Below are 12,263 nucleotides of genomic sequence, written 5' to 3'. Positions count from 1 at the left end.
GGAGCGGCCCGGAACCCTTGTCAGGCTCCGCATGCGGCCAGGCGCGCTCGCTTCCTTCCTCTCCGGCGCCCGGGAAGCTGTGGCTTTCCGTTCCTCTCTGCCCAAACCTCGGGGCCCGCTGGGGGCGAGTCTGCCCCTCTCCCTGCGCTGCCCAGCTAGCTAGACGGTCGGCGAAAATGGGTCATCTTTCTTCCCACGCGCCCCTGGCCGTGGTCCACACGCGCAGTGCCCTACTAGGGAGAAGAATCCAGCGCTTTCGAGTTTGCCATTCCGGCTTTCAAACTCCTCCTCCTCGTGGCTCCAGGCTGGCGATGCAACTCTGCGATCCTCACGTTTGCACCGGGAGGAGGGTTGATTAGCGTCGGTGCGCCACTTGCCCCGGGGCCTCCTGGCAGGAGGCCGCTGGAGTGCTTGGGAGCGTTCCCGCACTCACTGCCCCTCGGAGCGTGCTGTTTTCGCTTTCTATCTGAAAGAGGCAGTATTTCAGAACCGAAAATACTTTCGACGGAGTAATTTTGCTTTTCAGAACCTTTCATGAACTCACCATTTTAGTGATGGCTCTGTTCATAGCTGAGTCACTGAGAAGTGGGGATTTTGTCTTAAAGGACACCTCTTCCTCTCCCATTTTCTTCTCAGAAACTACCCGAATAGTATTTCCAACTGCACTAAACAGTAGTATTGGAGAGGTGTTTCGGCTTTCTTCTCTACCACTGGAATTTGCCAAGAGTTATTCAACACAGTGCAGTGATTATAGGGCTACTATGCGCGGAATTACCACTTCCGTTTCAGGGGTGATTGATATTTTGTTGCAATCCTAACAGTTTACTAATGAGTTTTTCTCTGGTTTAAGAAAGTTTATAAAGCCAAGTTCTCAACAGCCGCTGAACAGTCTTTTTATGGGGACCCCAAATGGCTTTTGGCCTCTGCTTCCCCTTTCTGGTTGCTCTCCTTTTCCTCTGTGTCTTTAAGATTTTAAGTTCATATCTGAGACGTGGCGCTGTCCCAGTGGAGTGAGATGCTTGCTGCTTCTGGCCCTTCACCTCTCAGGGCCCCCTTTCCTTGAATGAGAACGATGTTGGACTGGAAGGTTTTGCCTGCATGTAGAAACGAGAGTTTCTGTTCATTTTCTGTCCCAGAAGAGCACAGAGAGTTTGTCACTAAGGAAAGAATGCTGCTGAGCTTCTCTTCCGTATCATGGTCATTTAGACCATATTCTAATGATGATAAATCTTTGCTTTAGAAACCACTGGGTACTGAGAAACATGAATGTTGTTTTTAAATGTTTTTCTTTTCTAAAGTTCAACCACTGGAAGTGTTTTTCTTTGAAGTGCTCGATGGTTACAATAGTCTCCTAAAAACCTGATGCTCTTGTACCTGGAAGGATGTGACAGAGGACAGCCCTGGGGACAGTGTCAACACTAGCACATCAGAGCCTTGCTTGTGGTAAAACTTTAGTAGATGATCCTGGAATCACTGATATGCTGGGACATTCCTGATGTAGCCCCCTGCAGATGCTAAAACTTGTATATGCTCAAGTCCCATCTATAAAATGGTGTAGTAGTTTCGTATAATCTATGCACATCCTTACATAACTTTGTCATCGATTGATTACTTGCAATACATAATACAGTGTCAGTACCTGCCATTTACTGAATGCTTTTAGAGAACAACAATTAAAAACAAAATAACAACAACAACAAAAAAAAACTACATGTTCAGTACAGGTGAGATTTCAAAACATTTCCACCAGGAACCCAAAGGTAAAGGCTATAGGAGGGAGGAGGCTGACTGCACATAGTTTGTGCCATGTGGAATTTTAGTAGAAAATAAGAGTGAGAACACTACCTCCAAGTCGGTGTTCTTCTGGATGCTTTTTTGGCTAGCTGTCAATTCAGCCCTTCGGCTTTGCTATCTCTGAATGTTTGAATGACATAGTCTCCCTTTTACTTTCACTGAATGAAGTAGCCTTAGAAAGGTGAGTAACAACACTGTATCATTTTCGTGTCTGGTCCATGAATGTCTTCTAGTAACACTGTAATGTTATTGTGTGTGATTCCATGGATGTCTTCCTCTGGAGATTCTTTATCTTTAGAAACTGCTCCTGCTCCCGGCTACTGTGCACCCTGCTTCTGTGGGGTGGGGTGGAAGCATCTATCGAGTGAGCTTCCTCTGTAGGGCTAGAGTCCTGGGAATGGAGTCAGGTTGTGTTGCCCTGAAGGAAGAAGACAGAGGCATTTATTACTGTGGCATTAAATATTTTTAACACAAGAGTGAAATACCTTTATTTTAGTGTTACTTTGGGAGTTGCTTGTGACCAGTTACTTGCTTTCTCAGTTTACAATTTTCACCATTATATTTGGACTCATTTTTTTGAGACAGGGTCTCACTATATAGTTGAGACTGACCTGAACTTACTATGTAACCCAGGCTGGTCTCGAACTTGTAGCGATCCTCTTGCCTCAGCCTCCCGAGTGCTGGGATTACAGGAGTGCACCACCATGCCTGGCTGGACTCATTTTTTAGTAGTGAAAAGTATTTTCTCTTGTCGTCACAGAAGTGTTTATCTTGGATGTCAGTTCATTCTGATTATGAATAATAGAGTAAGGAGTCCTTGCTTTCAAACTTTTCTGTGGCTTTTTTTTTTTTTTTTTTTTTTTTGTGGCTTTCATTTTTGCATCTATGGTTGGTTGTACCTTACTTGGCAAAATGGATTTCTTTTTATCACTTCATTTATCTGTTGACAAAATTAAAAATGTTAATTATTTTGGTATGAAGATTCTAATTTTATAGTGTTTACTGTCAAGGTAAAAGTATTGTAAATTTCTAACAAAGTATTAATTCGCATATTTTCTTGTTGCTTGGTTTTGGTTTTTTTTCCATCTCTAAATAGACTTGTGAGGAAAAAAGTGCATTACAAAAGCTACAGTACTGAAAGCCTGCTTTTTGTTCTTGAATTCAGTTGTGGTGTAGACCCCCTTTCCTTTTGGGCATCTGTCCCAGATTTTAGAACTATGTCAGAAGATGAGGTACAGATGCTATTGATAATTTCTCAACTGAAATAAATTTGAGGGAAGTAAATAATTCCAAATAATTATGAATAAAATTCAAATACCAATGTCAAGACTTCGAAGTCCTTTTTTTAAAAAGTACTTTCCAAGAAGTAAACTCTCAGTCAAGGTAAATCCATGCCCTCCTGGCTGACAGTGAAAGACAGTGAAAGCTTTCTCTGAGGTTAAGAGTTTGAAAAGGAGTGATGCTGGTTACCAAGCCAGAGTGACTTTTTTTTTTGACACGGGGGATTTAACTCAGGACCTGGCGCTTGTGAGACAGGTGCGGTGCTACTGAGCTAAATCCCTGGCCCCAGAGTGGTATTTTAACCTTTTCCAAGCCTTGTCCCAGTAATAGGGTGGTCAGGGAGAGGGGAGCAGAGGGACAGAGCAAGGAATAAAAATTGTCTAGAGAGTATAATCTGAAAGTCTCAATCTCAGTAAGTAGGCTTGACTCTTTAAGAACAGTAGTTCTCTAGTAAGTGCAGTTAAGGGAAAGTAAGGATTCATGTTAAAAAAAATACTCATTAACTTGCTTTTCTCATAAAGTACTTACTTGTAGCTTAACTCAGTTTTCATTTGTTGATTATAATAATTTGGCGTTGTCGTGGTCACCTAACTGCTTCTGCAGTTTCTTAGTCCTTGACAAGAGGGATCAGTGTGTGATGTGCCTGCTTGGGCAGAAGCTCCTTTGGAAGTTTTGCTCAGGTTCCCAATTTAACTGATGTCATTCCTGTGTGTTTGGACCACAGAGTAGCACTATCCTTTTAACAGATGGAAGAGAGAAAACCATTGCATCTACAGTATATGTTTTACTGCTACAGCACAATATTGTTTTTATGAGAGATAACAGTTTTTGTAGTCTTTATGAGAACCATGGCTGGTGTTGAGCTGAATCTTTGACCAACTATTGAATATCAGTGAAATTTTATCAAGCTAGTGTGTCCTCTTGTATACATTAAGCATCAGGTTCCTCACCTGTAACAGTGGCCTAGTGATAGCTGTCAGTTGTGTGAACTGCTCACCTTGGTTCCTAATACTGTAGATGCCGGAACGATGCAGCTGTGATGAGGACCATTGTGTGGGGGAGCTGTCCAGTGCATGGCAGGGATGAGGGAGTTTAGAGATCCTGTGATCCTGAAGCAAACACGGCATTGATTATGAATGACTGCCTTAAAAACCCAGCTGTTAAATACGGCATGTCTGTTTTGCTAAAGATCAGTTTATGTGCCAGTTTTAGATGATTACCATCTTGCCACGTCTCACTCATCTCTGCATTTCAGATTAGGTATGTGGGAACTGTGCATGGATCACGTGAACAAATAAGTAAGATCTTGAGTTCCAGGAAGGCAAGAGTCCCAGCAGTTGTGTCCCACTCAGAGCACATCTTTAGGGTCTTGTTGACTCTCTTAGGAGCTGCCCATTGCAGTGAAGTGCAATGCTCCATTGGTGGTTTTCTTCCCTTGTGAGATGTGCGTGTGAGGAGCGCAGAACCCTGGAGTAGAGAACACTTGGGGAGGACACGAAAGCTGCCTTCAGTGAGTTGGGCATGTCAGAGAGGCTGGCTCACTTTGAAAAGCAGAGCAAGGGTGCCTTGGAAGTCACCCAGCAGAGTTGTGAGCTTCAGCTCTGGTCCTTAGCTCCATCTTAGCATGTGCATTTGTCAGCCACAGATGACCCGGAGAAGGCAGGCTGCAGTGTTTTCAGACTTGCATCGGGCAATGATGACAAATCATAACTGCTACATAATGTTGGATGCTGTTATTGAAACCTGGGCAGGCTTGTGGTTAGAGTCGATGACTCCAAAGGTCTCTTCCAATCCTCATGCTGCTCAGTCCTACAATCTAGCACCCTTATGACAGGAGTGAGTGGTTTGAAGGTAGTTTAGCAGATTACAACTGTTCTTTCACACTTAACTCTGTCTTGTTTATTTTAGAAAGATATAATAGGATTTTTCATGATACCAAATGAGTCATTGCTTTACAACAGTTTTTCTTCTTTTCTTTCTCTGGGGGAAGGAAGGGCAATCTCCTTTAAATAGGAGCCTCAGTTTGGGACAGAGGTACCATTATTATTTTTGTTTTGTTTTGCTTTCAGTACCAGGGATTGAACTCAGGACTTTGTGCTTGCCAAGGCGCCACTGAGCTGCATCCCCAGCCCTGCCCTTATTTCTTTATTTGGAGAAGTGGTACAAGTTGAAGAACATAAATGGATGTAAATGCGATTTATAGAAAGGTTGTAGATAACCTCAACATGCATGTGCTGCTTTGGGGAGCCACTTGGGGAATGGGATGTTAGCCTGCGACTTAAAAGCATCTTTCCTATTGCGACACAAAGATTGGGCTCTCACTGGGAGCCGAAGGCAGGAGAAAGTGTGTGACTGTTACTTCCTTCAGTCAGTGCAGCTGTGAAGTTGGGTCACTGCAAGCTACATCGCAAAGCAAAGCAGATGCTGTGCCTCAGCTAGGGTTTCCTGGGTACACTGCTAAATAAAGTGCAATCAAAAATGATTATTTCAGTTGTGTTTAGTTGAAAGCAGCATTTTCAGGAAAAGCTGAATATGTATATGTGCGTATATATGTATGTCCTAGCAAAAATACAAATGTGTATCCTTTCCATTTAGAATTTGTTTTGGGGAAAAAAAACCCAACCCTGCAGCCATTCCATTATGTGTTCAGTTTGTGTGAACTCGACTGTCAGCCCCTCTCCCTGTTAGTCACGGACTCACATGTGCTTCATCTACTCCCCGAAGTGTGTGCAGCCCCGTACAGGTTCCATGGAGAAGAGTCACTATATCGATCGAAGATGATGCCTCGTCACAGATAACCTGAGTGGGGCACTCAGAAGCTTCATAACTGAGTATGCCTTGTACTCATTGTCTGTGAGGCAGGAGATTGATGGAGTTGATAAAGTTTATAGTGCTTTAAAGGGCCAGGATTTGAAGGTTTTTTTAAAGATTTAAGGGCTGGGGATTTAGCTCAGTGGTTCCACCACCTGCCTCGCAAGCACAAGGACCCGAGTTCAATCCCTGGTACCACAAAAAAAAAAAAAAAAAAAAAAAGATTTAAAAAATATTTTGGTGGTGAAGAGGTGGAGATGTGTGACACTGTTAGCTAGCTGCTCTTCCCTGGGAATGGCTGTGTAATCTGTCAGTTCGTTTGTCGCTCAGTCCTGTAGTGCTTTTTCTTCATGTTTTCTTTTAAGTATTATTTAAATGCTTCCCCCCTATATTTCTGTTTTCTCCAATTAATTCATTATTTATAAATTATATCTAATTTCAATCTAAACTTTGGAGGAAAATATTTTTTTTCCATTAAATTTATTGGTGCTATTTAAGTATACAGTACAGTTATATTCATCATTGGGATCTTGTACCTTTACATGATGTATCTTGGTTCTTATTTTTTCCCCATTCTTCTGCCCTCCCTTCACCCCCTCCACCCTCCCTGTTTAAAAAGACTTTATTTCCATTTTTTCCTTTTCTCATATTTATTCTTTCCCTTCTTTCCCCTACCCTTCCCACTTCCCCTACTCTTTCAGACTTTTTCTTCTTATTTCACATTATCAATTATACATTTTGATCCTTAGTTACACTTTCAGTTTTTCACACCAGAGAAACTATTTGATATTTACACATGTGTGTCCTATTTATTTCACTTAAGAGTATGGCCTGAAGTGCCGGGGATTTAGCTCAATGGTGTCTCTGCCTGCTTCTCAAGAACAAAGACCTGAGTTCGATCCCTGGTGCCAAAAAAAAAAAAAAAAAAAAAAAGTATGGCCTCATTGTGCATCCATTTAGCTATGAATAATGTCTAGTTTCTCATTCTTTATAAAAACAAAAAAACACGTCTTCTTTATCTAGTCTCCAGTTGATGGGCATTTGGGCTGCTTCCAAGTTTTAGCTATTACACATTGTGCCACTATAAATGTGGGTGTGCATGTATCACTGTGATATGATTCTTTTAAATCTTTTGGGAAGACACCCAGCAGAGGAATAGCTAGGTCAAAAGGGACCTCTAATCTTAGTTTTTTGAGGTATCTCCATACTGATTTCCACAGTAGTTGCACCAGTCTGCACTCCCACCAGTAATGGAGAAGGGTTCCTATCTCCCCCCAACCCCACCAGCATATGTTATTGGCTGATTTCATGATAGCAGCCATTTTCTGCATCTCTCGAATGACCAGTAATGTTGAACATTTTTTCATGTTTATTTGCTGCTTTTACTTCTTTGAGAAATGTCTGTTCATTTCAGATACCCATTTTTGAATCAGGTCTTTAAGTTCTTTATATATTCTAGATAGTAGTCCTTTGTCTGAGGAACAGATAATAAAATTTTTTTCCCACATTGTAGGTTGTCTCAGCTCTGTTGGTGGTTTCTCTTGCAATGCAGAGGCTTTTAATAAGATGAGATCCCAGTTATTGATTCTTTGTGCTAGTTCTCGTGCTACTGAGGATTTGTTCATAAAGCCTTTTTCTGTGCCAAAGTCTCTGAGAGTTTTACCTGTCTTCCAGCAAGTTTAGTGTTTCTGTTTTAATGTTTAGATCTTTAATTCACTTCGATTTTAGTTTAGTGTGTGATGAAAGATACGGGTCTAGTTTTAATTTTTGGTAGATTGAAATCCAATTTTTCCAACACCATTTATTAAAGAAGTTATCTTTCCTCCAGTGAGGATTGTTGGCTCCTTTGTCAAAGATGCGGTAGCTGAGTATATCTGGAGTTATTTCTGTGTCTTCTAATGTATTCCACTGATCCCTGGGTCTGTTTCTTTGCCAGTACCGTGCTCTTTTTATCACAGTGGCTTTATAGTATAGTTTCAAGTTGGGGATTGTGATATTCCCTGTCATGTCCCTGTTTGCCTAGAATGGCTTTTGCTATTCTAGGTCTCTACTGGTTCCAAATGAATTTTTTTTATTGTTTTTCTAGTTCTGTGAAATATAATGTTGGAGTTGCATTGAATCTGTATAGCAGTTTTGGAAGTATGGCTGTTTTCACTATATTGGTTCTTCCTACCCAGGTGCAGGAGATGTGGAGGAAAATATTCTTTACTTAGTCTTATACCTTCTAGCTAACATTTGTAATATAATGAGAGAGAGGGAAAAGGGGACACATGTATTTAGTTTAGGATGTATTTAGATTTTCCTAGTTTAAATATTTGAAATAAATATTGATTGTGACTATTCAGTCTTTGTAGGAACGTGATGAAAGCTTAATAGGTAGGCTTTTTTCTTTTTTAACTAGGAGCATTAAGGCTATTCATAATATCTGTATCTATTTGACTGTTTGATTTGTTGAAATCTGGAATCTAGTCCCCAATTCAGCTGAAATCACAATGAAAATTATTCATTGCATGTAAGAAATTTTTGGTTATAAAGGCTAGATAATTTCAAATCCATAAGGTTGGGGAAATCACATGGTGTACATCTTTTTATTTTTAGCTAAAAAGGGCAGAAGGGGATTGTATTTAGCAAACCACCCATACTGGATATTAGCACCTTACCAAACTTATTCTCAGAGTTTCATCATCCTTAAGCTGTACTTTGTTCCTTGCCTTCTATGTTTAGTTACTTTTGTATTTTAGGAACTGTCTGTGCTGCTTTATTTTGGATGATACTCTGGGTTTTCCAGCCTTCTCTGTGAGGCCCACTGGCCTGGCTTTCCCTAATTTTGTTGTCGTCTGCAACAGCTAGCATTGTCCTGGGTCCCGAGACACGGGAGAGCATTTTTCTAGCAGTGTGCCTGTGTTGGGAGATGTGTGTGTTCATCTTTTATTTTATTTTGTTTTTGTTTCTTTTGAGACCGGGTCTCACTATGTAGTTGAGACTGACCTGGAACTCACTATGTAGCCCAGGCTGGTCTCGAACTCACAGTGATCCTCCTGCCTCAGCTTCCTGAGTGCTGGGATTACAGGTGTGTGCCACCACGCCCCACTGATTTTTGTTTTTGTTTTGTTGTGTGTGTGTGTGTGTGTGTGTGTGTGTGTGTGTGTGTGTGTGTGTTTGTGTTTGTGTTTGAAGCTGTGGGTCTGCTACCTGGAGGCTCTGGTGTTACAGCCTCCTGACAGCTGTACCATTGCTACCAGGTCCAGTGGGCTGGCTTGGGAGATTCAGGGAGCTCTGGCCCCTGAACGTCAGCTTGTGCTTGGGCTGTAGCTCCTCCTGTGCCATGAGAGTGGAGTCAGTCCTGCTTTGCTGCTTCGTTCAGAGAATCACTGGAACATTTTGAGTGTGTTTCTTAGAGTTTTTGTATTTATATTTAATATCCTAAAACTTTTCCATGTTGTAAACTATGGATTTCTAGAGTAAACTCCTTTTAAAGTGTGATAGTGTATAAGGTTAACCCTGACCCTAATCCATGATCTGCACAGTACGGCAAACCTGTCTACCTTTGGATACATTTGTAGTTTTTTACTTTTAAGAGTTGTCCTGGTTCTTTAGTAGAACCAGTTACATATTTAAGTCAGGCTTTCATTTTACTGCTAGTGGAAAAAAAATCTCAAAATTAGTAATGCTAATATATCTAAACTTGGTATCAGAGTTTCTTCATTCAGCAAATATTTGACCATCTGCTGTGACCATGCTAGACTCTGAAGGTAATGCAGAGACGCAGGCTTTGGTTTCTTTCTGCCACAGGACTGTCAGCATGCAGACAGTCTAGACCTGTGTGGGTGAGCTCGCTGAGTGAGGTTCAAGGCTGGGCTGGGGAAGGTGGGGAGGAGACCCTGGCGAGCCTAAGGACTCCTGAAGCTCCCCGAAAGGTGAAAGGTGTGAGGAGGATGGCCAGGCTGAACAGTGAGAGTGACGGCCAGGCTGAACAGTGAGATTGACAGCCAGCCCACGTCGTGGGAGTGGGCCACTGCGGCAGAAAGCCTCATGCTTTGTAGGGTGGAAGGAAACAAATGTCAGGCCTTTTCTTTCAAGGTGCTTTGAGTTAGCGATGTCCCAGTACCAGAATGAGTGCCAAATTATATCGAATTGAGAGGCACATGGACTTTACGGACATTTGTGCTCTAAGTTCAGAGGCGCATCTGCTGGATAATCAGACTGTGCAGAGAGACATTCCTGTCCTCCAGAGACAAAATTCTTTGTTTTTCATTTGTGGAGATGGGGTCTCACTATGCAGTCCATTCTGGCCTTGAACTTGCTTTGTAGCTCAGGCTGGCCTCAAACTTGCAGTGATGCTCCTGCCACAAGAGTGCTGGGATTACAGGCATGTGCCAGCATATCTGACTGACTCCAAGATTAAATTTCAAAGTAAACATAAGGCTAAGCCTTGTGCCCCTGGCTGCATGGATTCATTGCAGGAAGCTGAGGCCTCAGGGAGTGCCTGGTACTGAAGACAGGGACAGGGAACCCTCTTTCCCCACCTAAGATGGAGAATCTTCTGTCTACAGCAGGGCCAGCCGCTTTCTCTCCCGAAGAGCCTGTATTCCTTCCTTCCCATGACTTCCAAAAGATTGGATCCCAAGACAAGCCAGTTTGCCTTTGGCATCTGTTAATGACCTTGAGTTTGACCCTTTCATGGGATGACTTTCATGGGCCTGAGTGCTATAAGTAGGAAGAGTCTAGAATTTCCCTTAAGGCCATGGGGGACCTTTTGACTGGGTCTCAGTATGTGAACAATTTTGCTAGCAGAAGATAGGGGATTAGATAGGGACAGCTTCATTCCAGAAACAAGGAGGATCGGAACAAATCACTGGAGCTGTGCTCTGCAGGGGATGGGTAGAATATGCTGGGCAGGTAAAAGGAGGCAAGGCCTTGCTAGGGGGATCAGGGTTATCCCGTGAGCTGTGGAAAACAGGGCATGAGTGGAAGAAGCCTGCCTGGAGTATAATTCCATTTGGTTGAAGTTCAAGAAAAGGAAAACTGATTGGTGATAATAGAGGTCATAGTAATGGTTATTTGGTGGGGTGGATCCGACCTGGGAAAGACTTGAGACCAGGTGCCACAAGGGTGGTGGCCTTGTGGGCCTGCAGGTAAGACATGCTGCTGTGTCCTGCTCTGTTGTGTGGAGACATTGCAGCCCACTAGGAGGCTGGAGGCAGGAAGTGAATGGGGAGGGGTTGAGGACACTGGGAAGGTGTAACCAGGAGTGGCTTCAGGGACAGGGCACAGCCCACAGGATTTCTGAAGATGACACCCCAGGGTGTCTCTCCTGGGGCTAACTCACTGCAGCAGTATTTCTACACTTACTACTATTTGTAGGAGCCAGCACTTTTCTGACTGGAGAAAAAAGAAACCTTGAGGACCATTTAAATCCTAAGTATTCAACTATAGGAGAATAACTGCCAAAGGAATCTTACTGTGCTTTTAAATTGTCATGACCATGTATCTAACCATGTCTCATGTGGCACTGGAATGGTGTTTTATATATGTTCCCAGGGAATAGAAACTTGAATAGAAGCCTTAGAAACACAGGTGAGAACTGTGCAGATGTTTCCCCCTGTGAGCTCTGGATAGTGCCCTCCATGACTGCTGTCTGCCGGGTTCTGGGCTAAAGGTGGGGTTGGGAGTGTAAATGAGACGGGAGGCTGCCCTCAGGGAGCCCTTTTGGGGACCTGGTGTGTGAGCCAGTTTTTCAGGCAGAGACTAGGAGGACCAGAAGTCTCTGCCATTGTCTGAACAGGCTTTCTGGAGGAAAACCAAGTTGTGAACATCTGACTGAAGGGTTGATGAGAGACACGGAGGGACAGACGAGCAGGGCGCACTGGAGCTTGGTGCTGGAGGCTGGTGGCAGAGGGAGGGTAGAGCTAAGCGGCAGGCAGGGAGATGTGCAAGAGATGTGCGGCAGGGTCTAAGCAGAGGGTGGATTCAGGAGGTGTGGGAGGAGGCAGGGGAGAGGTGGTGGTGTGCTCAGCATCATGTGGTGCCAGCGTGGGAGCCTTTTAGCCCTCTGAACCCTGCCACGCTGCGTGCTTCCTGTCTGTACAGAGGCAGCGTGGGTTGGTGCCGAGTTCTGATCTAGCTCTGTCTCTTACGTGATGATTCATGACCTCGGGTAGAGAGAAAGGCCTTCACCTTCCTGCAGATATCCAAGAGATGAGGATGATTCGGACAGCTCCAAGTGTTCAGGGACATTGTGCGGTAGATTGTATTTCACCTGCTTCCTGGCACAGGGTGGGCACCAAACACAGGGCAGCAGCTGCTGCTGCTTTTACAAGCCACTGGATTTGGGCAGACGTCAGGGGAAGACTGGGGAGCCAGGAAAGCCTGTTTTG

The sequence above is a fragment of the Fukomys damarensis genome, unplaced genomic scaffold, assembly GCF_012274545.1.
Source record: "Fukomys damarensis isolate Sample0158 unplaced genomic scaffold, DMR_v1.0_HiC HiC_scaffold_21, whole genome shotgun sequence".
Lineage (NCBI taxonomy): Eukaryota > Metazoa > Chordata > Mammalia > Rodentia > Bathyergidae > Fukomys > Fukomys damarensis.
Note: the sequence above shows the minus strand (reverse complement) of the source record.